This window comes from Schistocerca gregaria, chromosome 1, assembly GCF_023897955.1.
Source record: "Schistocerca gregaria isolate iqSchGreg1 chromosome 1, iqSchGreg1.2, whole genome shotgun sequence".
In the NCBI taxonomy this organism is placed as follows: Eukaryota; Metazoa; Arthropoda; class Insecta; order Orthoptera; family Acrididae; genus Schistocerca; species Schistocerca gregaria.
In genome coordinates, this window is record NC_064920.1 from 82,203,326 (window position 1) to 82,229,968 (window position 26,643).

Genomic DNA, 26,643 nt, shown 5'->3' on the forward strand with positions numbered 1-26,643 from the left:
AACCTATGGAAGGAGTAACGATGAATCTCTTAAGATACACAACGAGTGACATATCGCTTCTGGCAGACTGGCCACAGTAAGAAAAAGTGGCAGACTGGGTGAGCAATGGGGACGAGTAACTATGACTCTCTTAAGATAGTCAATGCCTCGTTACTTGCGGTTTGGATTAAGAAATCTCGAAAACCCCTAGGAGGAGAAACGATGACTCTTTTATGATACACAACTAGTGAATTATAGTTTCTGGCAGACAAAAACTACACAAAAAGTAGTAAACTGTGTGAGCAACTCGGAGGAAGAAGTATTGCACTATTAAGATAGCCACTTTTTCGTCACGAGAGGTATTGACTCAGAGAATACCAGTAACCTATGGAAGGAGTAACGATGAATCTCTTAAGATACACAACGAGTGACATATCGCTTCTGGCAGACTGGCCGCAGTAAGAAAAAGTTGCAGACTGGGTGAGCAATTGGGACGAGTAACTATGACTCTCTTAAGGTAGCCAATGCCTCGTTACTTGCGGTTTGGATTAAGAGGTCTCGAATAACCCCTAGGAGGAGAAACGATGACTCTTTTATGATACAAAACTAGTGAATTATAGTTTCTGGCAGACAAAAACTACACAAAAAAGTAGTAAATTGTGTGAGCAACTGGGAGGAAGAAGTATTGCACTATTAAGATAGCCACTTTTTCGTCACGAGAGGCATTGAATCAGAGAATACCAGTAACCTATGGAAAGAGTAACGATGAATCTCTTAAGATACACAACGAGTGACATATCGCTTCTGGCAGACTGGCCCAGTAAGAAAAAGTGGCAGACTGGGTGAGCAATGGGGACGAGTAACTATGACTCTCTTAAGGTAGCCAATGCCTCGTTACTTGCGGTTTGGATTAAGAAATCTCGAAAACCCCTAGGAGGAGAAACGATGACTCTTTTATGATACACAACTAGTGAATTATAGTTTCTGGCAGACTGGCAAGTACACAAAAAGTAGTAAACTGTGTGAGCAACTCGGAGGAAGAAGTATTGCACTATTAAGATAGCCACTTTTTCGTCACGAGAGGTATTGACTCAGAGAATACCAGTAACCTATGGAAAGAGTAACGATGAATCTCTTAAGATACACAACGAGTGACATATCGCTTCTGGCAGACTGGCCGCAGTAAGGAAAAGTGGCAGACTGGGTGAGCAATTGGGACGAGTAACTATGACGCTCTTAAGGTAGCCAATGCCTCGTTACTTGCGGTTTGGATTAAGATATCTCGAATAACCCCTAGGAGGAGAAACGATGACTCTTTTATGATACACAACTAGTGAATTATAGTTTCTGGCAGACAAAAACTACACAAAAAGTAGTAAACTGTGTGAGCAACTCGGAGGAAGAAGTATTGCACTATTAAGATAGCCACTTTTTCGTCACGAGAGGTATTGACTCAGAGAATACCAGTAACCTATGGAAAGAGTAACGATGAATCTCTTAAGATACACAACGAGTGACATATCGCTTCTGGCAGACTGGCCGCAGTAAGGAAAAGTGGCAGACTGGGTGAGCAATTGGGACGAGTAACTATGACGCTCTTAAGGTAGCCAATGCCTCGTTACTTGCGGTTTGGATTAAGATATCTCGAAAACCCCTAGGAGGAGAAACGATGACTCTTTTATGATACACAACTAGTGAATTATAGTTTCTGGCAGACAAAAACTACACAAAAAGTAGTAAACTGTGTGAGCAACTCGGAGGAAGAAGTATTGCACTATTAAGATAGCCACTTTTTCGTCACGAGAGGTATTGACTCAGAGAATACCAGTAACCTATGGAAAGAGTAACGATGAATCTCTTAAGATACACAACGAGTGACATATCGCTTCTGGCAGACTGGCCGCAGTAAGGAAAAGTGGCAGACTGGGTGACCAATTGGGACGAGTAACTATGACGCTCTTAAGGTAGCCAATGCCTCGTTACTTGCGGTTTGGATTAAGATATCTCGAATAACCCCTAGGAGGAGAAACGATGACTCTTTTATGATACACAACTAGTGAATTATAGTTGCTGGCAGACAAAAACTACACAAAAAGCAGTAAACTGTGTGAGCAACTCGGAGGAAGAAGTATTGCACTATTAAGATAGCCACTTTTTCGTCAAGAGAGGTATTGACTCAGAGAATACCAGTAACCTATGGAAGGAGTAACGATGAATCTCTTAAGATACACAACGAGTGACATATCGCTTCTGGCAGACTGGCCACAGTAAGAAAAAGTGTCAGACTGGGTGAGCAATGGGGACGAGTAACTATGACTCTCTTAAGATAGTCAATGCCTCGTTACTTGCGGTTTGGATTAAGAAATCTCGAAAACCCCTAGGAGGAGAAACGATAACTCTTTTATGATACACAACTAGTGAATTATAGTTGCTGGCAGACAAAAACTACACAAAAAGCAGTAAACTGTGTGAGCAACTCGGAGGAAGAAGTATTGCACTATTAAGATAGCCACTTTTTCGTCAAGAGAGGTATTGACTCAGAGAATACCAGTAACCTATGGAAGGAGTAAAGATGAATCTCTTAAGATACACAACGAGTGACATATCGCTTCTGGCAGACTGGCCCAGTAAGAAAAAGTGGCAGACTGGGTGAGCAATGGGGACGAGTAACTATGACTCTCTTAAGGTAGCCAATGCCTCGTTACTTGCGGTTTGGATTAAGAAATCTCGAAAACCCCTAGGAGGAGAAACGATGACTCTTTTATGATACACAACTAGTGAATTATAGTTTCTGGCAGACAAAAACTACACAAAAAGTAGTAAACTGTGTGAGCAACTCGGAGGAAGAAGTATTGCACTATTAAGATAGCCACTTTTTCGTCACGAGAGGTATTGACTCAGAGAATACCAGTAACCTATGGAAAGAGTAACGATGAATCTCTTAAGATACACAACGAGTGACATATCGCTTCTGGCAGACTGGCCGCAGTAAGGAAAAGTGGCAGACTGGGTGAGCAATTGGGACGAGTAACTATGACGCTCTTAAGGTAGCCAATGCCTCGTTACTTGCGGTTTGGATTAAGATATCTCGAATAACCCCTAGGAGGAGAAACGATGACTCTTTTATGATACACAACTAGTGAATTATAGTTGCTGGCAGACAAAAACTACACAAAAAGCAGTAAACTGTGTGAGCAACTCGGAGGAAGAAGTATTGCACTATTAAGATAGCCACTTTTTCGTCAAGAGAGGTATTGACTCAGAGAATACCAGTAACCTATGGAAGGAGTAACGATGAATCTCTTAAGATACACAACGAGTGACATATCGCTTCTGGCAGACTGGCCACAGTAAGAAAAAGTGGCAGACTGGGTGAGCAATGGGGACGAGTAACTATGACTCTCTTAAGATAGTCAATGCCTCGTTACTTGCGGTTTGGATTAAGAAATCTCGAAAACCCCTAGGAGGAGAAACGATGACTCTTTTATGATACACAACTAGTGAATTATAGTTTCTGGCAGACAAAAACTACACAAAAAGTAGTAAACTGTGTGAGCAACTCGGAGGAAGAAGTATTGCACTATTAAGATAGCCACTTTTTCGTCACGAGAGGTATTGACTCAGAGAATACCAGTAACCTATGGAAAGAGTAACGATGAATCTCTTAAGATACACAACGAGTGACATATCGCTTCTGGCAGACTGGCCGCAGTAAGGAAAAGTGGGAGACTGGGTGAGCAATTGGGACGAGTAACTATGACGCTCTTAAGGTAGCCAATGCCTCGTTACTTGCGGTTTGGATTAAGATATCTCGAATAACCCCTAGGAGGAGAAACGATGACTCTTTTATGATACACAACTAGTGAATTATAGTTGCTGGCAGACAAAAACTACACAAAAAGCAGTAAACTGTGTGAGCAACTCGGAGGAAGAAGTATTGCACTATTAAGATAGCCACTTTTTCGTCAAGGGAGGTATTGACTCAGAGAATACCAGTAACCTATGGAAGGAGTAACGATGAATCTCTTAAGATACACAACGAGTGACATATCGCTTCTGGCAGACTGGCCACAGTAAGAAAAAGTGTCAGACTGGGTGAGCAATGGGGACGAGTAACTATGACTCTCTTAAGATAGTCAATGCCTCGTTACTTGCGGTTTGGATTAAGAAATCTCGAAAACCCCTAGGAGGAGAAACGATGACTCTTTTATGATACACAACTAGTGAATTATAGTTTCTGGCAGACAAAAACTACACAAAAAAGTAGTAAACTGTGTGAGCAACTCGGAGGAAGAAGTATTGCACTATTAAGATAGCCACTTTTTCGTCACGAGATGTATTGACTCAGAGAATACCAGTAACCTATGGAAGGAGTAACGATGAATCTCTTAAGATACACAACGAGTGACATATCGCTTCTGGCAGACTGGCCGCAGTAAGAAAAAGTGGCAGACTGGGTGAGCAATTGGGACGAGTAACTATGACTCTCTTAAGGTAGCCAATGCCTCGTTACTTGCGGTTTGGATTAAGAGGTCTCGAATAACCCCTAGGAGGAGAAACGATGACTGTTTTATGATACAAAACTAGTGAATTATAGTTTCTGGCAGACAAAAACTACACAAAAAAGTAGTAAATTGTGTGAGCAACTGGGAGGAAGAAGTATTGTACTATTAAGATAGCCACTTTTTCGTCACGAGAGGCATTGAATCAGAGAATACCAGTAACCTATGGAAAGAGTAACGATGAATCTCTTAAGATACACAACGAGTGACATATCGCTTCTGGCAGACTGGCCGCAGTAAGGAAAAGTGGCAGACTGGGTGAGCAATTGGGACGAGTAACTATGACTCTCTTAAGGTAGCCAATGCCTCGTTACTTGCGGTTTGGATTAAGATATCTCGAATAACCCCTAGGAGGAGAAACGATGACTCTTTTATGATACACAACTAGTGAATTATAGTTGCTGGCAGACAAAAACTACACAAAAAGCAGTAAACCGTGTGAGCAACTCGGAGGAAGAAGTATTGCACTATTAAGATAGCCACTTTTTCGTCAAGAGAGGTATTGACTCAGAGAATACCAGTAACCTATGGAAGGAGTAACGATGAATCTCTTAAGATACACAACGAGTGACATATCGCTTCTGGCAGACTGGCCCAGTAAGAAAAAGTGGCAGACTGGGTGAGCAATGGGGACGAGTAACTATGACTCTCTTAAGGTAGCCAATGCCTCGTTACTTGCGGTTTGGATTAAGAAATCTCGAAAACCCCTAGGAGGAGAAACGATGACTCTTTTATGATACACAACTAGTGAATTATAGTTTCTGGCAGACAAAAACTACACAAAAAGTAGTAAACTGTGTGAGCAACTCGGAGGAAGAAGTATTGCACTATTAAGATAGCCACTTTTTCGTCACGAGAGGTATTGACTCAGAGAATACCAGTAACCTATGGAAGGAGTAACGATGAATCTCTTAAGATACACAACGAGTGACATATCGCTTCTGGCAGACTGGCCGCAGTAAGGAAAAGTGGCAGACTGGGTGAGCAATTGGGACGAGTAACTATGACTCTCTTAAGGTAGCCAATGCCTCGTTACTTGCGGTTTGGATTAAGAAATCTCGAAAACCGCTAGGAGGAGAAACGATGACTCTTTTATTATACACAACTAGTGACATATCGCTTCTGGCAGACTGGCAAGTACACAAAAAGTAGCAAACTGTGTGAGCAACTCGGAGGAAGAAGTATTGCACTATTAAGATAGCCACTTTTTCGTCAAGAGAGGTATTGACTCAGAGAATACCAGTAACCTATGGAAGGACTAACGATGAAGCTCTTAAGATACACAACGAGTGACATATCGCTTCTGGCAGACTGGCCACGGTAAGAAAAAGTGGCAGACTGGGTGAGCAATGGGGACGAGTAACTATGACTCTCTTAAGGTAGCCAATGCCTCGTTTCTTGCGGTTTGGATTAAGAAATCTCGAAAACCCCTAGGAGGAGAAACGATGACTCTTTTATGATACACAACTAGTGAATTATAGTTTCTGGCAGACAAAAACTACACAAAAAGTAGTAAACTGTGTGAGCAACTCGGTGGAAGAAGTATTGCACTATTAAGATAGCCACTTTTTCGTCAAGAGAGGTATTGACTCAGAGAATACCAGTAACCTATGGAAGGAGTAACGATGAATCTCTTAAGATACACAACGAGTGACATATCGCTTCTGGCAGACTGGCCGCAGTAAGGAAAAGTGGCAGACTGGGTGAGCAATTGGGACGAGTAACTATGACGCTCTTAAGGTAGCCAATGCCTCGTTACTTGCGGTTTGGATTAAGATATCTCGAATAACCCCTAGGAGGAGAAACGATGACTCTTTTATGATACACAACTAGTGAATTATAGTTGCTGGCAGACAAAAACTACACAAAAAGCAGTAAACTGTGTGAGCAACTCGGAGGAAGAAGTATTGCACTATTAAGATAGCCACTTTTTCGTCAAGAGAGGTATTGACTCAGAGAATACCAGTAACCTATGGAAGGAGTAACGATGAATCTCTTAAGATACACAACGAGTGACATATCGCTTCTGGCAGACTGGCCACAGTAAGAAAAAGTGTCAGACTGGGTGAGCAATGGGGACGAGTAACTATGACTCTCTTAAGATAGTCAATGCCTCGTTACTTGCGGTTTAGATTAAGAAATCTCGAAAACCCCTAGGAGGAGAAACGATGACTCTTTTATGATACACAACTAGTGAATTATAGTTTCTGGCAGACAAAAACTACACAAAAAGTAGTAAACTGTGTGAGCAACTCGGAGGAAGAAGTATTACACTATTAAGATAGCCACTTTTTCGTCACGAGAGGTATTGACTCAGAGAATACCAGTAACCTATGGAAGGAGTAACGATGAATCTCTTAAGATACACAACGAGTGACATATCGCTTCTGGCAGACTGGCCGCAGTAAGAAAAAGTGGCAGACTGGGTGAGCAATTGCGACGAGTAACTATGACTCTCTTAAGGTAGCCAATGCCTCGTTACTTGCGGTTTGGATTAAGAGGTCTCGAATAACCCCTAAGAGGAGAAACGATGACTGTTTTATGATACAAAACTAGTGAATTATAGTTTCTGGCAGACAAAAACTACACAAAAAAGTAGTAAATTGTGTGAGCAACTGGGAGGAAGAAGTATTGTACTATTAAGATAGCAACTTTTTCGTCACGAGAGGCATTGAATCAGAGAATACCAGTAACCTATGGAAAGAGTAACGATGAATCTCTTAAGATACACAACGACTGACATATCGCTTCTGGCAGACTGGCCGCAGTAAGGAAAAGTGGCAGACTGGGTGAGCAATTGGGACGAGTAGCTATGACTCTCTTAAGGTAGCCAATGCCTCGTTACTTGCGGTTTGGATTAAGATATCTCGAATAACCCCTAGGAGGAGAAACGATGACTCTTTTATGATACACAACTAGTGAATTATAGTTGCTGGCAGACAAAAACTACACAAAAAGCAGTAAACTGTGTGAGCAACTCGGAGGAAAAAGTATTGCACTATTAAGATAGCCACTTTTTCGTCAAGAGAGGTATTGACTCAGAGAATACCAGTAACCTATGGAAGGAGTAACGATGAATCTCTTAAGATACACAACGAGTGTTATATCGCTTCTGGCAGAGTGGCCCAGTAAGAAAAAGTGGCAGACTGGGTGAGCAATGGGGACGAGTAACTATGACTCTCTTAAGGTAGCCAATGCCTCGTTACTTGCGGTTTGGATTAAGAAATCTCGAAAACCCCTAGGAGGAGAAACGATGACTCTTTTATGATACACAACTAGTGAATTATAGTTTCTGGCAGACAAAAACTACACAAAAAGTAGTAAACTGTGTGAGCAACTCGGAGGAAGAAGTATTGCACTATTAAGATAGCCACTTTTTCGTCACGAGAGGTATTGACTCAGAGAATACCAGTAACCTATGGAAGGAGTAACGATGAATCTCTTAAGATACACAACGAGTGACATATCGCTTCTGGCAGACTGGCCGCAGTAAGGAAAAGTGGCAGACTGGGTGAGCAATTGGGACGAGTAACTATGACTCTCTTAAGGTAGCCAATGCCTCGTTACTTGCGGTTTGGATTAAGAAATCTCGAAAACCGCTAGGAGGAGAAACGATGACTCTTTTATTATACACAACTAGTGACATATCGCTTCTGGCAGACTGGCAAGTACACATAAAGTAGTAAACAGTGTGAGCAACTCGGAGGAAGAAGTATTGCACTATTAAGATAGCCACTTTTTCGTCAAGAGAGGTATTGACTCAGAGAATACCAGTAACCTATGGAAGGACTAACGATGAATCTCTTAAGATACACAACGAGTGACATATCGCTTCTGGCAGACTGGCCACGGTAAGAAAAAGTGGCAGACTGGGTGAGCAATGGGGACGAGTAACTATGACTCTCTTAAGGTAGCCAATGCCTCGTTTCTTGCGGTTTGGATTAAGAAATCTCGAAAACCCCTAGGAGGAGAAACGATGACTCTTTTATGATACACAACTAGTGAATTATAGTTTCTGGCAGACAAAAACTACACAAAAAGTAGTAAACTGTGTGAGCAACTCGGTGGAAGAAGTATTGCACTATTAAGATAGCCACTTTTTCGTCAAGAGAGGTATTGACTCAGAGAATACCAGTAACCTACGGAAGGAGTAACGATGAATCTCTTAAGATACACAACGAGTGACATATCGCTTCTGGCAGACTGGCCGCAGTAAGAAAAAGTGGCAGACTGGGTGAGCAATTGGGACGAGTAACTATGACTCTCTTAAGGTAGCCAATGCCTCGTTACTTGCGGTTTGGATTAAGAGGTCTCGAATAACCCCTAGGAGGAGAAACGATGACTGTTTTATGATACAAAACTAGTGAATTATAGTTTCTGGCAGACAAAAACTACACAAAAAAGTAGTAAATTGTGTGAGCAACTGGGAGGAAGAAGTATTGCACTATTAAGATAGCCACTTTTTCGTCAAGAGAGGTATTGACTCAGAGAATACCAGTAACCTATGGAAGGAGTAACGATGAATCTCTTAAGATACACAACGAGTGACATATCGCTTCTGGCAGACTGGCCACAGTAAGAAAAAGTGGCAGACTGGGTGAGCAATTGGGACGAGTAACTATGACTCTCTTAAGGTAGCCAATGCCTCGTTACTTGCGGTTTGGATTAAGAGGTCTCGAATAACCCCTAGGAGGAGAAACGATGACTGTTTTATGATACAAAACTAGTGAATTATAGTTTCTGGCAGACAAAAACTACACAAAAAAGTAGTAAATTGTGTGAGCAACTGGGAGGAAGAAGTATTGCACTATTAAGATAGCCACTTTTTCGTCACGAGAGGCATTGAATCAGAGAATACCAGTAACCTATGGAAAGAGTAACGATGAATCTCTTAAGATACACAACGAGTGACATATCGCTTCTGGCAGACTGGCCGCAGTAAGGAAAAGTGGCAGACTGGGTGAGCAATTGGGACGAGTAACTATGACTCTCTTAAGGTAGCCAATGCCTCGTTACTTGCGGTTTGGATTAAGATATCTCGAATAACCCCTAGGAGGAGAAACGATGACTCTTTTATGATACACAACTAGTGAATTATAGTTTCTGGCAGACAAAAACTACACAAAAAGCAGTAAACTGTGTGAGCAACTCGGAGGAAGAAGTATTGCACTATTAAGATAGCCACTTTTTCGTCAAGAGAGGTATTGACTCAGAGAATACCAGTAACCTATGGAAGGAGTAACGATGAATCTCTTAAGATACACAACGAGTGACATATCGCTTCTGGCAGACTAGCCACAGTAAGAAAAAGTGGCAGACTGGGTGAGCAATGGGGACGAGTAACTATGACTCTCTTAAGGTAGCCAATGCCTCGTTACTTGCGGTTTGGATTAAGAAATCTCGAAAACCCCTAGGAGGAGAAACGATGACTCTTTTATGATACACAACTAGTGAATTATAGTTTCTGGCAGACAAAAACAACACAAAAAGTAGTAAACTGTGTGAGCAACTCGGAGGAAGAAGTATTGCACTATTAAGATAGCCACTTTTTTGTCACGAGAGGTATTGACTCAGAGAATACCAGTAACCTATGCAAGGAGTAACGATGAAACTCTTAAGATACACAACGAGTGACATATCGCTTCTGGCAGACTGGCCGCAATAAGAAAAAGTGGCAGACTGGGTGAGCAATTGGGACGAGTAACTATGACTCTCTTAAGGTAGCCAATGCCTCGTTACTTGCGGTTTGGATTAAGATATCTCGAATAACCCCTAGGAGGAGAAACGATGACTCTTTTATGATACAAAACTAGTGAATTATAGTTTCTGGCAGACAAAAACTACACAAAAAAGTAGTAAACTGTGTGAGCAACTGGGAGGAAGAAGTATTGCACTATTAAGATAGCCACTTTTTCGTCAAGAGAGGTATTGACTCAGAGAATACCAGTAACCTATGGAAGGACTAACGATGAATCTCTTAAGATACACAACGAGTGACATATCGCTTCTGGCAGACTGGCCGCAGTAAGGAAAAGTGGCAGACTGGGTGAGCAATTGGAACGAGTAACTATGACTCTCTTAAGGTAGCCAATGCCTCGTTACTTGCGGTTTGGATTAAGAAATCTCGAAAACCGCTAGGAGGAGAAACGATGACTCTTTTATTATACACAACTAGTGACATATCGCTTCTGGCAGACTGGCAAGTACACAAAAAGTAGTAAACTGTGTGAGCAACTCGGAGGAAGAAGTATTGCACTATTAAGATAGCCACTTTTTCGTCAAGAGAGGTATTGACTCAGAGAATACCAGTAACCTATGGAAGGACTAACGATGAATCTCTTAAGATACACAACGAGTGACATATCGCTTCTGGCAGACTGGCCACGGTAAGAAAAAGTGGCAGACTGGGTGAGCAATGGGGACGAGTAACTATGACTCTCTTAAGGTAGCCAATGCCTCGTTTCTTGCGGTTTGGATTAAGAAATCTCGAAAACCCCTAGGAGGAGAAACGATGACTCTTTTATGATACACAACTAGTGAATTATAGTTTCTGGCAGACAAAAACTACACAAAAGTAGTAAACTGTGTGAGCAACTCGGTGGAAGAAGTATTGCTCTATTAAGATAGCCACTTTTTCGTCAAGAGAGGTATTGACTCAGAGAATACCAGTAACCTATGGAAGGAGTAACGATGAATCTCTTAAGATACACAACGAGTGACATATCGCTTCTGGCAGACTGGCCGCAGTAAGAAAAAGTGGCAGACTGGGTGAGCAATTGGGACGAGTAACTATGACTCTCTTAAGGTAGCCAATGCCTCGTTACTTGCGGTTTGGATTAAGAGGTCTCGAATAACCCCTAGGAGGAGAAACGATGACTGTTTTATGATACAAAACTAGTGAATTATAGTTTCTGGCAGACAAAAACTACACAAAAAAGTAGTAAATTGTGTGAGCAACTGGGAGGAAGAAGTATTGCACTATTAAGATAGCCACTTTTTCGTCAAGAGAGGTATTGACTCAGAGAATACCAGTAACCTATGGAAGGAGTAACGATGAATCTCTTAAGATACACAACGAGTGACATATCGCTTCTGGCAGACTGGCCGCAGTAAGAAAAAGTGGCAGACTGGGTGAGCAATTGGGACGAGTAACTATGACTCTCTTAAGGTAGCCAATGCCTCGTTACTTGCGGTTTGGATTAAGAGGTCTCGAATAACCCCTAGGAGGAGAAACGATGACTGTTTTATGATACAAAACTAGTGAATTATAGTTTCTGGCAGACAAAAACTACACAAAAAAGTAGTAAATTGTGTGAGCAACTGGGAGGAAGAAGTATTGCACTATTAAGATAGCCACTTTTTCGTCACGAGAGGCATTGAATCAGAGAATACCAGTAACCTATGGAAAGAGTAACGATGAATCTCTTAAGATACACAACGAGTGACATATCGCTTCTGGCAGACTGGCCGCAGTAAGGAAAAGTGGCAGACTGGGTGAGCAATTGGGACGAGTAACTATGACTCTCTTAAGGTAGCCAATGCCTCGTTACTTGCGGTTTGGATTAAGATATCTCGAATAACCCCTAGGAGGAGAAACGATGACTCTTTTATGATACACAACTAGTGAATTATAGTTTCTGGCAGACAAAAACTACACAAAAAGCAGTAAACTGTGTGAGCAACTCGGAGGAAGAAGTATTGCACTATTAAGATAGCCACTTTTTCGTCAAGAGAGGTATTGACTCAGAGAATACCAGTAACCTATGGAAGGAGTAACGATGAATCTCTTAAGATACACAACGAGTGACATATCGCTTCTGGCAGACTAGCCACAGTAAGAAAAAGTGGCAGACTGGGTGAGCAATGGGGACGAGTAACTATGACCCTCTTAAGGTAGCCAATGCCTCGTTACTTGCGGTTTGGATTAAGATATCTCGAATAACCCCTAGGAGGAGAAACGATGACTCTTTTATGATACACAACTAGTGAATTATAGTTTCTGGCAGACAAAAACTACACAAAAAGTAGTAAACTGTGTGAGCAACTCGGAGGAAGAAGTATTGCACTATTAAGATAGCCACTTTTTTGTCACGAGTGGTATTGACTCAGAGAATACCAGTAACCTATGCAAGGAGTAACGATGAAACTCTTAAGATACACAACGAGTGACATATCGCTTCTGGCAGACTGGCCGCAATAAGAAAAAGTGGCAGACTGGGTGAGCAATTGGGACGAGTAACTATGACTCTCTTAAGGTAGCCAATGCCTCGTTACTTGCGGTTTGGATTAAGATATCTCGAATAACCCCTAGGAGGAGAAACGATGACTCTTTTATGATACAAAACTAGTGAATTATAGTTTCTGGCAGACAAAACCACACAAAAAAGTAGTAAACTGTGTGAGCAACTGGGAGGAAGAAGTATTGCACTATTAAGATAGCCACTTTTTCGTCAAGAGAGGTATTGACTCAGAGAATACCAGTAACCTATGGAAGGACTAACGATGAATCTCTTAAGATACACAACGAGTGACATATCGCTTCTGGCAGACTGGCCGCAGTAAGGAAAAGTGGCAGACTGGGTGAGCAATTGGGACGAGTAACTATGACTCTCTTAAGGTAGCCAATGCCTCGTTACTTGCGGTTTGGATTAAGAAATCTCGAAAACCGCTAGGAGGAGAAACGATGACTCTTTTATTATACACAACTAGTGACATATCGCTTCTGGCAGACTGGCAAGTACACAAAAAGTAGTAAACTGTGTGAGCAACTCGGAGGAAGAAGTATTGCACTATTAAGATAGCCACTTTTTCGTCAAGAGAGGTATTGACTCAGAGAATACCAGTAACCTATGGAAGGACTAACGATGAATCTCTTAAGATACACAACGAGTGACATATCGCTTCTGGCAGACTAGCCACAGTAAGAAAAAGTGGCAGACTGGGTGAGCAATGGGGACGAGTAACTATGACTCTCTTAAGGTAGCCAATGCCTCGTTACTTGCGGTTTGGATTAAGAAATCTCGAAAACCCCTAGGAGGAGAAACGATGACTCTTTTATGATACACAACTAGTGAATTATAGTTTCTGGCAGACAAAAACTACACAAAAAGTAGTAAACTGTGTGAGCAACTCGGAGGAAGAAGTATTGCACTATTAAGATAGCCACTTTTTTGTCACGAGAGGTATTGACTCAGAGAATACCAGTAACCTATGCAAGGAGTAACGATGAAACTCTTAAGATACACAACGAGTGACATATCGCTTCTGGCAGACTGGCCGGAATAAGAAAAAGTGGCAGACTGGGTGAGCAATTGGGACGAGTAACTATGACTCTCTTAAGGTAGCCAATGCCTCGTTACTTGCGGTTTGGATTAAGATATCTCGAATAACCCCTAGGAGGAGAAACGATGACTCTTTTATGATACAAAACTAGTGAATTATAGTTTCTGGCAGACAAAAACTACACAAAAAAGTAGTAAACTGTGTGAGCAACTGGGAGGAAGAAGTATTGCACTATTAAGATAGCCACTTTTTCGTCAAGAGAGGTATTGACTCAGAGAATACCAGTAACCTATGGAAGGACTAACGATGAATCTCTTAAGATACACAACGAGTGACATATCGCTTCTGGCAGACTGGCCGCAGTAAGGAAAAGTGGCAGACTGGGTGAGCAATTGGGACGAGTAACTATGACTCTCTTAAGGTAGCCAATGCCTCGTTACTTGCGGTTGGGATTAAGATATCTCGAATAATCCCTAGGAGGAGAAACGATGACTCTTTTATGATACACAACTAGTGAATTATAGTTTCTGGCAGACAAAAACTACACAAAAAGCAGTAAACTGTGTGAGCAACTCGGAGGAAGAAGTATTGCACTATTAAGATAGCCACTTTTTCGTGAAGAGAGGTATTGACTCAGAGAATACCAGTAACCTATGGAAGGACTAACGATGAATCTCTTAAGATACACAACGAGTGACATATCGCTTCTGGCAGACTGGCCACGGTAAGAAAAAGTGGCAGACTGGGTGAGCAATGGGGACGAGTAACTATGACTCTCTTAAGGTAGCCAATGCCTCGTTACTTGCGGTTTGGATTAAGAGGTCTCGAATAACCCCTAGGAGGAGAAACGATGACTGTTTTATGATACAAAACTAGTGAATTATAGTTTCTGGCAGACAAAAACTACACAAGAAAGTAGTAAATTGTGTGAGCAACTGGGAGGAAGAAGTATTGCACTATTAAGATAGCCACTTTTTCGTCAAGAGAGGTATTGACTCAGAGAATACCAGTAACCTATGGAAGGAGTAACGATGAATCTCTTAAGATACACAACGAGTGACATATCGCTTCTGGCAGACTGGCCGCAGTAAGAAAAAGTGGCAGACTGGGTGAGCAATTGGGACGAGTAACTATGACTCTCTTAAGGTAGCCAATGCCTCGTTACTTGCGGTTTGGATTAAGAGGTCTCGAATAACCCCTAGGAGGAGAAACGATGACTGTTTTATGATACAAAACTAGTGAATTATAGTTTCTGGCAGACAAAAACTACACAAAAAAGTAGTAAAATGTGTGAGCATTTGGGAGGAAGAAGTATTGCACTATTAAGATAGCCACTTTTTCGTCACGAGAGGCATTGAATCAGAGAATACCAGTAACCTATGGAAAGAGTAACGATGAATCTCTTAAGATACACAACGAGTGACATATCGCTTCTGGCAGACTGGCCGCAGTAAGGAAAAGTGGCAGTCTGGGTGAGCAATTGGGACGAGTAACTATGACTCTCTTAAGGTAGCCAATGCCTCGTTACTTGCGGTTTGGATTAAGATATCTCGAATAACCCCTAGGAGGAGAAACGATGACTCTTTTATGATACACAACTAGTGAATTATAGTTTCTGGCAGACAAAAACTACACAAAAAGCAGTAAACTGTGTGAGCAACTCGGAGGAAGAAGTATTGCACTATTAAGATAGCCACTTTTTTGTCACGAGAGGTATTGACTCAGAGAATACCAGTAACCTATGGAAGGAGTAACGATGAAACTCTTAAGATACACAACGAGGGACATATCGCTTCTGGCAGACTGGCCGCAGTAAGAAAAAGTGGCAGACTGGGTGAGCAATTGGGACGAGTAACTATGACTCTCTTAAGGTAGCCAATGCCTCGTTACTTGCGGTTTGGATTAAGATATCTCGAATAACCCCTTGGAGGAGAAACGATGACTCTTTTATGATACAAAACTAGTGAATTATAGTTTCTGGCAGACAAAAACTACACAAAAAAGTAGTAAACTGTGTGAGCAACTGGGAGGAAGAAGTATTGCACTATTAAGATAGCCACTTTTTCGTCACGAGAGGCATTGTATCAGAGAATACCAGTAACCTATGGAAAGAGTAACGATGAATCCCTTAAGATACACAACGAGTGACATATCGCTTCTGGCAGACTGGCCGCAGTAAGAAAAAGTGGCAGACTGGGTGAGCAATTGGGACGAGTAACTATGACTCTCTTAAGGTAGCCAATGCCTCGTTACTTGCGGTTTGGATTAAGAGGTCTCGAATAACCCCTAGGAGGAGAAACGATGACTCTTTTATGATACAAAACTAGTGAATTATAGTTTCTGGCAGACAAAAACTACACAAAAAAGTAGTAAATTGTGTGAGCAACTGGGAGGAAGAAGTATTGCACTATTAAGATAGCCACTTTTTCGTCACGAGAGGCATTGAATCAGAGAATACCAGTAACCTATGGAAAGAGTAACGATGAATCTCTTAAGATACACAACGAGTGACATATCGCTTCTGGCAGTCTGGCCGCAGTAAGGAAAAGTGGCAGACTGGGTGAGCAATTGGGACGAGTAACTATGACTCTCTTAAGGTAGCCAATGCCTCGTTACTTGCGGTTTGGATTAAGATATCTCGAATAACCCCTAGGAGGAGAAACGATGACTCTTTTATGATACACAACTAGTGAATTATAGTTTCTGGCAGACAAAAACTACACAAAAAGCAGTAAACTGTGTGAGCAACTCGGAGGAAGAAGTATTGCACTATTAAGATAGCCACTTTTTCGTCAAGAGAGGTATTGACTCAGAGAATACCAGTAACCTATGGAAGGAGTAACGATGAATCTCTTAAGATACACAACGAGTGACATATCGCTTCTGGCAGACTGGCCACAGTAAGAAAACGTGGCAGACTGGGTGAGCAATGGGGACGAGTAACTATGACTCTCTTAAGGTAGCCAATGCCTCGTTACTTGCGGTTTGGATTAAGAAATCTCGAAAACCCCTAGGAGGAGAAACGATGACTGCTTTATCATACAAAACTAGTGAATTATAGTTTCTGGCAGACAAAAACTACACAAAAAGTAGTAAACTGTGTGAGCAACTCGGAGGAAGAAGTATTGCACTATTAAGATAGCAACTTTTTCGTCACGAGAGGTATTGACTCAGAGAATACCAGTAACCTATGGAAGGAGTAACGATGAATCTCTTAAGATACACAACGAGTGACATATCGCTTCTGGCAGACTGGCCGCAATAAGAAAAAGTGGCAGACTGGGTGAGCAATTGGGACGAGTAACTATGACTCTCTTAAGATAGCCAATGCCTCGTTACTTGCGGTTTGGATTAAGATATCTCGAATAACCCCTAGGAGGAGAAACGATGACTCTTTTATGATACAAAACTAGTGAATTACAGTTTCTGGCAGACAAAAACTACACAAAAAAGTAGTAAACTGTGTGAGCAACTGGGAGGAAGAAGTATTGCACTATTAAGATAGCCACTTTTTCGTCACGAGAGGCATTGAGACAGAGAATACCAGTAACCTATGGAAAGAGTAACGATGAAACTCTTAAGATACACAACGAGTGACATATCGCTTCTGGCAGACTGCCCGCAGTAAGAAAAAGTGGCAGACTGGGTGAGCAATTGGGACGAGTAACTATGACTCTCTTAAGGTAGCCAATGCCTCGTTACTTGCGGTTTGGATTAAGAGGTCTCGAATAACCCCTAGGAGGAGAAACGATGACTGTTTTATGATACAAAACTAGTGAATTATAGTTTCTGGCAGACAAAAACTACACAAAAAAGTAGTAAATTGTGTGAGCAACTGGGAGGAAGAAGTATTGCACTATTAAGATAGCCACTTTTTGGTCACGAGAGGCATTGAATCAGAGAATACCAGTAACCTATGGAAAGAGTAACGATGAATCTCTTAAGATACACAACGAGTGACATATCGCTTCGGGCAGACTGGCCGCAGTAAGGAAAAGTGGCAGACTGGGTGAGCAATTGGGACGAGTAACTATGACTCTCTTAAGGTAGCCAATGCCTCGTTACTTGCGGTTTGGATTAAGATATCTCGAATAACCCCTAGGAGGAGAAACGATGACTCTTTTATGATACACAACTAGTGAATTATAGTTTCTGGCAGACAAAAACTACACAAAAAGCAGTAAACTGTGTGAGCAACTCGGAGGAAGAAGTATTGCACTATTAAGATAGCCACTTTTTCGTCAAGAGAGGTATTGACTCAGAGAATACCAGTAACCTATGGAAGGAGTAACGATGAATCTCTTAAGATACACAACGAGTGACATATCGCTTCTGGCAGACTAGCCACAGTAAGAAAAAGTGGCAGACTGGGTGAGCAATGGGGACGAGTAACTATGACTCTCTTAAGGTAGCCAATGCCTCGTTACTTGCGGTTTGGATTAAGAAATCTCGAAAACCCCTAGGAGGAGAAACGATGACTCTTTTATGATACACAACTAGTGAATTATAGTTTCTGGCAGACAAAAACTACACAAAAAGTAGTAAACTGTGTGAGCAACTCGGAGGAAGAAGTATTGCACTATTAAGATAGCCACTTTTTTGTCACGAGAGGTATTGACTCAGAGAATACCAGTAACCTATGCAAGGAGTAACGATGAAACTCTTAAGATACACAACGAGTGACATATCGCTTCTGGCAGACTGGCCGCAATAAGAAAAAGTGGCAGACTGGGTGAGCAATTGGGACGAGTATCTATGACTCTCTTAAGGTAGCCAATGCCTCGTTACTTGCGGTTTGGATTAAGATATCTCGAATAACCCCTAGGAGGAGAAACGATGACTCTTTTATGATACAAAACTAGTGAATTATAGTTTCTGGCAGACAAAAACTACACAAAAAAGTAGTAAACTGTGTGAGCAACTGGGAGGAAGAAGTATTGCACTATTAAGATAGCCACTTTTTCGTCAAGAGAGGTATTGACTCAGAGAATACCAGTAACCTATGGAAGGACTAACGATGAATCTCTTAAGATACACAACGAGTGACATATCGCTTCTGGCAGACTGGCCGCAGTAAGGAAAAGTGGCAGACTGGGTGAGCAATTGGGACGAGTAACTATGACTCTCTTAAGGTAGCCAATGCCTCGTTACTTGCGGTTGGGATTAAGATATCTCGAATAATCCCTAGGAGGAGAAACGATGACTCTTTTATGATACACAACTAGTGAATTATAGTTTCTGGCAGACAAAAACTACACAAAAAGCAGTAAACTGTGTGAGCAACTCGGAGGAAGAAGTATTGCACTATTAAGATAGCCACTTTTTCGTGAAGAGAGGTATTGACTCAGAGAATACCAGTAACCTATGGAAGGACTAACGATGAATCTCTTAAGATACACAACGAGTGACATATCGCTTCTGGCAGACTGGCCACGGTAAGAAAAAGTGGCAGACTGGGTGAGCAATGGGGACGAGTAACTATGACTCTCTTAAGGTAGCCAATGCCTCGTTACTTGCGGTTTGGATTAAGAGGTCTCGAATAACCCCTAGGAGGAGAAACGATGACTGTTTTATGATACAAAACTAGTGAATTATAGTTTCTGGCAGACAAAAACTACACAAGAAAGTAGTAAATTGTGTGAGCAACTGGGAGGAAGAAGTATTGCACTATTAAGATAGCCACTTTTTCGTCAAGAGAGGTATTGACTCAGAGAATACCAGTAACCTATGGAAGGAGTAACGATGAATCTCTTAAGATACACAACGAGTGACATATCGCTTCTGGCAGACTGGCCGCAGTAAGAAAAAGTGGCAGACTGGGTGAGCAATTGGGACGAGTAACTATGACTCTCTTAAGGTAGCCAATGCCTCGTTACTTGCGGTTTGGATTAAGAGGTCTCGAATAACCCCTAGGAGGAGAAACGATGACTGTTTTATGATACAAAACTAGTGAATTATAGTTTCTGGCAGACAAAAACTACACAAAAAAGTAGTAAAATGTGTGAGCATTTGGGAGGAAAAAGTATTGCACTATTAAGATAGCCACTTTTTCGTCACGAGAGGCATTGAATCAGAGAATACCAGTAACCTATGGAAAGAGTAACGATGAATCTCTTAAGATACACAACGAGTGACATATCGCTTCTGGCAGACTGGCCGCAGTAAGGAAAAGTGGCAGTCTGGGTGAGCAATTGGGACGAGTAACTATGACTCTCTTAAGGTAGCCAATGCCTCGTTACTTGCGGTTTGGATTAAGATATCTCGAATAACCCCTAGGAGGAGAAACGATGACTCTTTTATGATACACAACTAGTGAATTATAGTTTCTGGCAGACAAAAACTACACAAAAAGCAGTAAACTGTGTGAGCAACTCGGAGGAAGAAGTATTGCACTATTAAGATAGCCACTTTTTTGTCACGAGAGGTATTGGCTCAGAGAATACCAGTAACCTATGGAAGGAGTAACGATGAAACTCTTAAGATACACAACGAGGGACATATCGCTTCTGGCAGACTGGCCGCAGTAAGAAAAAGTGGCAGACTGGGTGAGCAATTGGGACGAGTAACTATGACTCTCTTAAGGTAGCCAATGCCTCGTTACTTGCGGTTTGGATTAAGATATCTCGAATAACCCCTTGGAGGAGAAACGATGACTCTTTTATGATACAAAACTAGTGAATTATAGTTTCTGGCAGACAAAAACTACACAAAAAAGTAGTAAACTGTGTGAGCAACTGGGAGGAAGAAGTATTGCACTATTAAGATAGCCACTTTTTCGTCACGAGAGGCATTGTATCAGAGAATACCAGTAACCTATGGAAAGAGTAACGATGAATCCCTTAAGATACACAACGAGTGACATATCGCTTCTGGCAGACTGGCCGCAGTAAGAAAAAGTGGCAGACTGGGTGAGCAATTGGGACGAGTAACTATGACTCTCTTAAGGTAGCCAATGCCTCGTTACTTGCGGTTTGGATTAAGAGGTCTCGAATAACCCCTAGGAGGAGAAACGATGACTCTTTTATGATACAAAACTAGTGAATTATAGTTTCTGGCAGACAAAAACTACACAAAAAAGTAGTAAATTGTGTGAGCAACTGGGAGGAAGAAGTATTGCACTATTAAGATAGCCACTTTTTCGTCACGAGAGGCATTGAATCAGAGAATACCAGTAACCTATGGAAAGAGTAACGATGAATCTCTTAAGATACACAACGAGTGACATATCGCTTCTGGCAGTCTGGCCGCAGTAAGGAAAAGTGGCAGACTGGGTGAGCAATTGGGACGAGTAACTATGACTCTCTTAAGGTAGCCAATGCCTCGTTACTTGCGGTTTGGATTAAGATATCTCGAATAACCCCTAGGAGGAGAAACGATGACTCTTTTATGATACACAACTAGTGAATTATAGTTTCTGGCAGACAAAAACTACACAAAAAGCAGTAAACTGTGTGAGCAACTCGGAGGAAGAAGTATTGCACTATTAAGATAGCCACTTTTTCGTCAAGAGAGGTATTGACTCAGAGAATACCAGTAACCTATGGAAGGAGTAACGATGAATCTCTTAAGATACACAACGAGTGACATATCGCTTCTGGCAGACTGGCCACAGTAAGAAAAAGTGGCAGACTGGGTGAGCAATGGGGACGAGTAACTATGACTCTCTTAAGGTAGCCAATGCCTCGTTACTTGCGGTTTGGATTAAGAAATCTCGAAAACCCCTAGGAGGAGAAACGATGACTGTTTTATCATACAAAACTAGTGAATTATAGTTTCTGGCAGACAAAAACTACACAAAAAGTAGTAAACTGTGTGAGCAACTCGGAGGAAGAAGTATTGCACTATTAAGATAGCAACTTTTTCGTCACGAGAGGTATTGACTCAGAGAATACCAGTAACCTATGGAAGGAGTAACGATGAATCTCTTAAGATACACAACGAGTGACATATCGCTTCTGGCAGACTGGCCGCAATAAGAAAAAGTGGCAGACTGGGTGAGCAATTGGGACGAGTAACTATGACTCTCTTAAGATAGCCAATGCCTCGTTACTTGCGGTTTGGATTAAGATATCTCGAATAACCCCTAGGAGGAGAAACGATGACTCTTTTATGATACAAAACTAGTGAATTACAGTTTCTGGCAGACAAAAACTACACAAAAAAGTAGTAAACTGTGTGAGCAACTGGGAGGAAGAAGTATTGCACTATTAAGATAGCCACTTTTTCGTCACGAGAGGCATTGAAACAGAGAATACCAGTAACCTATGGAAAGAGTAACGATGAAACTCTTAAGATACACAACGAGTGACATATCGCTTCTGGCAGACTGGCCGCAGTAAGAAAAAGTGGCAGACTGGGTGAGCAATTGGGACGAGTAACTATGACTCTCTTAAGGTAGCCAATGCCTCGTTACTTGCGGTTTGGATTAAGAGGTCTCGAATAAACCCTAGGAGGAGAAACGATGACTCTTTTATGATATAAAACTAGTGAATTATAGTTTCTGGCAGACAAAAACTACACAAAAAAGTAGTAAATTGTGTGAGCAACTGGGAGGAAGAAGTATTGCACTATTAAGATAGCCACTTTTTCGTCACGAGAGGCATTGAATCAGAGAATACCAGTAACCTATGGAAAGAGTAACGATGAATCTCTTAAGATACACAACGAGTGACATATCGCTTCTGGCAGACTGGCCGCAGTAAGAAAAAGTGGCAGACTGGGTGAGCAATTGGGACGAGTAACTATGACTCTCTTAAGGTAGCCAATGCCTCGTTACTTGCGGTTTGGATTAAGATATCTCGAATAACCCCTAGGAGGAGAAACGATGACTCTTTTATGATACACAACTAGTGAATTATAGTTTCTGGCAGACAAAAACTACACAAAAAGCAGTAAACTATGTGAGCAACTCGGAGGAAGAAGTATTGCACTATTAAGATAGCCACTTTTTCGTCAAGAGAGGTATTGACTCAGAGAATACCAGTAACCTATGGAAGGAGTAACGATGAATCTCTTAAGATACACAACGAGTGACATATCGCTTCTGGCAGACTGGCCACAGTAAGAAAAAGTGGCAGACTGGGTGAGCAATGGGGACGAGTAACTATGACTCTCTTAAGGTAGCCAATGCCTCGTTACTTGCGGTTTGGATTAAGAAATCTCGAAAACCCCTAGGAGGAGAAACGATGACTGTTTTATGATGCAAAACTAGTGAATTATAGTTTCTGGCAGACAAAAACTACACAAAAAGCAGTAAACTGTGTGAGCAACTCGGAGGAAGAAGTATTGACTATTAAGATAGACACTTTTTCGTCAAGAGAGGTATTGACTCAGAGAATACCAGTAACCTATGGAAGGACTAACGATGAACCTCTTCAGATACACAACGAGTGACATATCGCTTCTGGCAGACTGGCCACAGTAAGAAAAAGTGGCAGACTGGGTGAGCAATGGGGACGAGTAACTATGACACTCTTAAGGTAGCCAATGCCTCGTTACTTGCGGTTTGGATTAAGAAATCTCGAAAACCCCTAGGAGGAGAAACGATGACTCTTTTATGATACACAACTAGTGAATTATAGTTTCTGGCAGACAAAAACTACACAAAAAGTAGTAAACTGTGTGAGCAACTCGGAGGAAGAAGTATTGCACTATTAAGATAGCCACTTTTTCGTCAAGAGAGGTATTGACTCAGAGAATACCAGTAACCTATGGAAGGAGTAACGATGAATCTCTTAAGATACACAACGAGTGACATATCGCTTCTGGCAGACTGGCCGCAGTAAGAAAAAGTGGCAGACTGGGTGAGCAATTGGGACGAGTAACTATGACTCTCTTAAGGTAGCCAATGCCTCGTTACTTGCGGTTTGGATTAAGAGGTCTCGAATAACCCCTAGGAGGAGAAACGATGACTGTTTTATGATACAAAACTAGTGAATTATAGTTTCTGGCAGACAAAAACTACACAAAAAAGTAGTAAATTGTGTGAGCAACTGGGAGGAAGAAGTATTGCACTATTAAGATAGCCACTTTTTCGTCACGAGAGGCATTGAATCAGAGAATACCAGTAACCTATGGAAAGAGTAACGATGAATCTCTAAAGATACACAACGAGTGACATATCGCTTCTGGCAGACTGGCCGCAGTAAGGAAAAGCGGCAGAGTGGGTGAGCAATTGGGACGAGTATCTATGACTCTCTTAAGGTAGCCAATGCCTCGTTACTTGCGGTTTGGATTAAGAAATCTCGAATAACCCCTAGGAGGAGAAACGATGACTCTTTTATGATACACAACTAGTGAATTATAGTTTCTGGCAGACAAAAACTACACAAAAAGCAGTAAACTGTGTGAGCAACTCGGAGGAAGAAGTATTGCACTATTAAGATAGCCACTTTTTCGTCAAGAGAGGTATTGACTCAGAGAATACCAGTAACCTATGGAAGGACTAACGATGAATCTCTTAAGATACACAACGAGTGACATATCGCTTCTGGCAGACTGGCCACAGTAAGAAAAAGTGGCAGACTGGGTGAGCAATGGGGGCGAGTAACTGTGACTCTCTTAAGGTAGCCAATGCCTCGTTACTTGCGGTTTGGATTAAGAAATCTGGAAAACCGCTAGGAGGAGAAACGATGACTCTTTTATGATACACAACTAGTGAATTATAGTTTCTGGCAGACAAAAACTACACAAAAAGTAGTAAACTGTGTGAGCAACTCGGAGGAAGAAGTATTGCACTATTAAGATAGCAACTTTTTCGTCACGAGAGGTATTGACTCAGAGAATACCTGTAACCTATGGAAGGAGTAACGATGAATCTCTTAAGATACACAACGAGTGACATATCGCTTCTGGCAGACTGGCCGCAGTAAGAAAAAGTGGCAGACTGGGTGAGCAATTGGGACGAGTAACTATGACTCTCTTAAGATAGCCAATGCCTCGTTACTTGCGGTTTGGATTAAGATATCTCGAATAACCCCTAGGAGGAGAAACGATGACTCTTTTATGATACAAAACTAGTGAAATATAGTTTCTGGCAGACAAAAACTACACAAAAAAGTAGCAAACTGTGTGAGCAACTGGGAGGAAGAAGTATTGCACTATTAAGATAGCCACTTTTTCGTCACGAGAGGCATTGAATCAGAGAATACCAGTAACCTATGGAAAGAGTAACGATGAATCTCTTAAGATACACGACGAGTGACATATCGCTTCTGGCAGACTGGCCGCAGTAAGAAAAAGTGGCAGACTGGGTGAGCAATTGGGACGAGTAACTATGACTCTCTTAAGGTAGCCAATGCCTCGTTACTTGCGGTTTGGATTAAGAGGTCTCGAATAACCCCTAGGAGGAGAAACGATGACTGTTTTATGATACAAAACTAGTGAATTATAGTTTCTGGCAGACAAAAACTACACAAAAAAGTAGTAAATTGTGTGAGCAACTGGGAGGAAGAAGTATTGCACTATTAAGATAGCCACTTTTTCGTCACGAGAGGCATTGAATCAGAGAATACCAGTAACCTATGGAAAGAGTAACGATGAATCTCTAAAGATACACAACGAGTGACATATCGCTTCTGGCAGACTGGCCGCAGTAAGGAAAAGCGGCAGAGTGGGTGAGCAATTGGGACGAGTATCTATGACTCTCTTAAGGTAGCCAATGCCTCGTTACTTGCGGTTTGGATTAAGATATCTCGAATAACCCCTAGGAGGAGAAACGATGACTCTTTTATGATACACAACTAGTGAATTATAGTTTCTGGCAGACAAAAACTACACAAAAAGCAGTAAACTGTGTGAGCAACTCGGAGGAAGAAGTATTGCACTATTAAGATAGCCACTTTTTCGTCAAGAGAGGTATTGACTCAGAGAATACCAGTAACCTATGGAAGGACTAACGATGAATCTCTTAAGATACACAACGAGTGACATATCGCTTCTGGCAGACTGGCCACAGTAAGAAAAAGTGGCAGACTGGGTGAGCAATGGGGGCGAGTAACTGTGACTCTCTTAAGGTAGCCAATGCCTCGTTACTTGCGGTTTGGATTAAGAAATCTGGAAAACCGCTAGGAGGAGAAACGATGACTCTTTTATGATACACAACTAGTGAATTATAGTTTCTGGCAGACAAAAACTACACAAAAAGTAGTAAACTGTGTGAGCAACTCGGAGGAAGAAGTATTGCACTATTAAGATAGCAACTTTTTCGTCACGAGAGGTATTGACTCAGAGAATACCTGTAACCTATGGAAGGAGTAACGATGAATCTCTTAAGATACACAACGAGTGACATATCGCTTCTGGCAGACTGGCCGCAGTAAGAAAAAGTGGCAGACTGGGTGAGCAATTGGGACGAGTAACTATGACTCTCTTAAGATAGCCAATGCCTCGTTACTTGCGGTTTGGATTAAGATATCTCGAATAACCCCTAGGAGGAGAAACGATGACTCTTTTATGATACAAAACTAGTGAAATATAGTTTCTGGCAGACAAAAACTACACAAAAAAGTAGCAAACTGTGTGAGCAACTGGGAGGAAGAAGTATTGCACTATTAAGATAGCCACTTTTTCGTCACGAGAGGCATTGAATCAGAGAATACCAGTAACCTATGGAAAGAGTAACGATGAATCTCTTAAGATACACAACGAGTGACATATCGCTTCTGGCAGACTGGCCGCAGTAAGAAAAAGTGGCAGACTGGGTGAGCAATTGGGACGAGTAACTATGACTCTCTTAAGGTAGCCAATGCCTCGTTACTTGCGGTTTGGATTAAGAGGTCTCGAATAACCCCTAGGAGGAGAAACGATGACTCTTTTATGA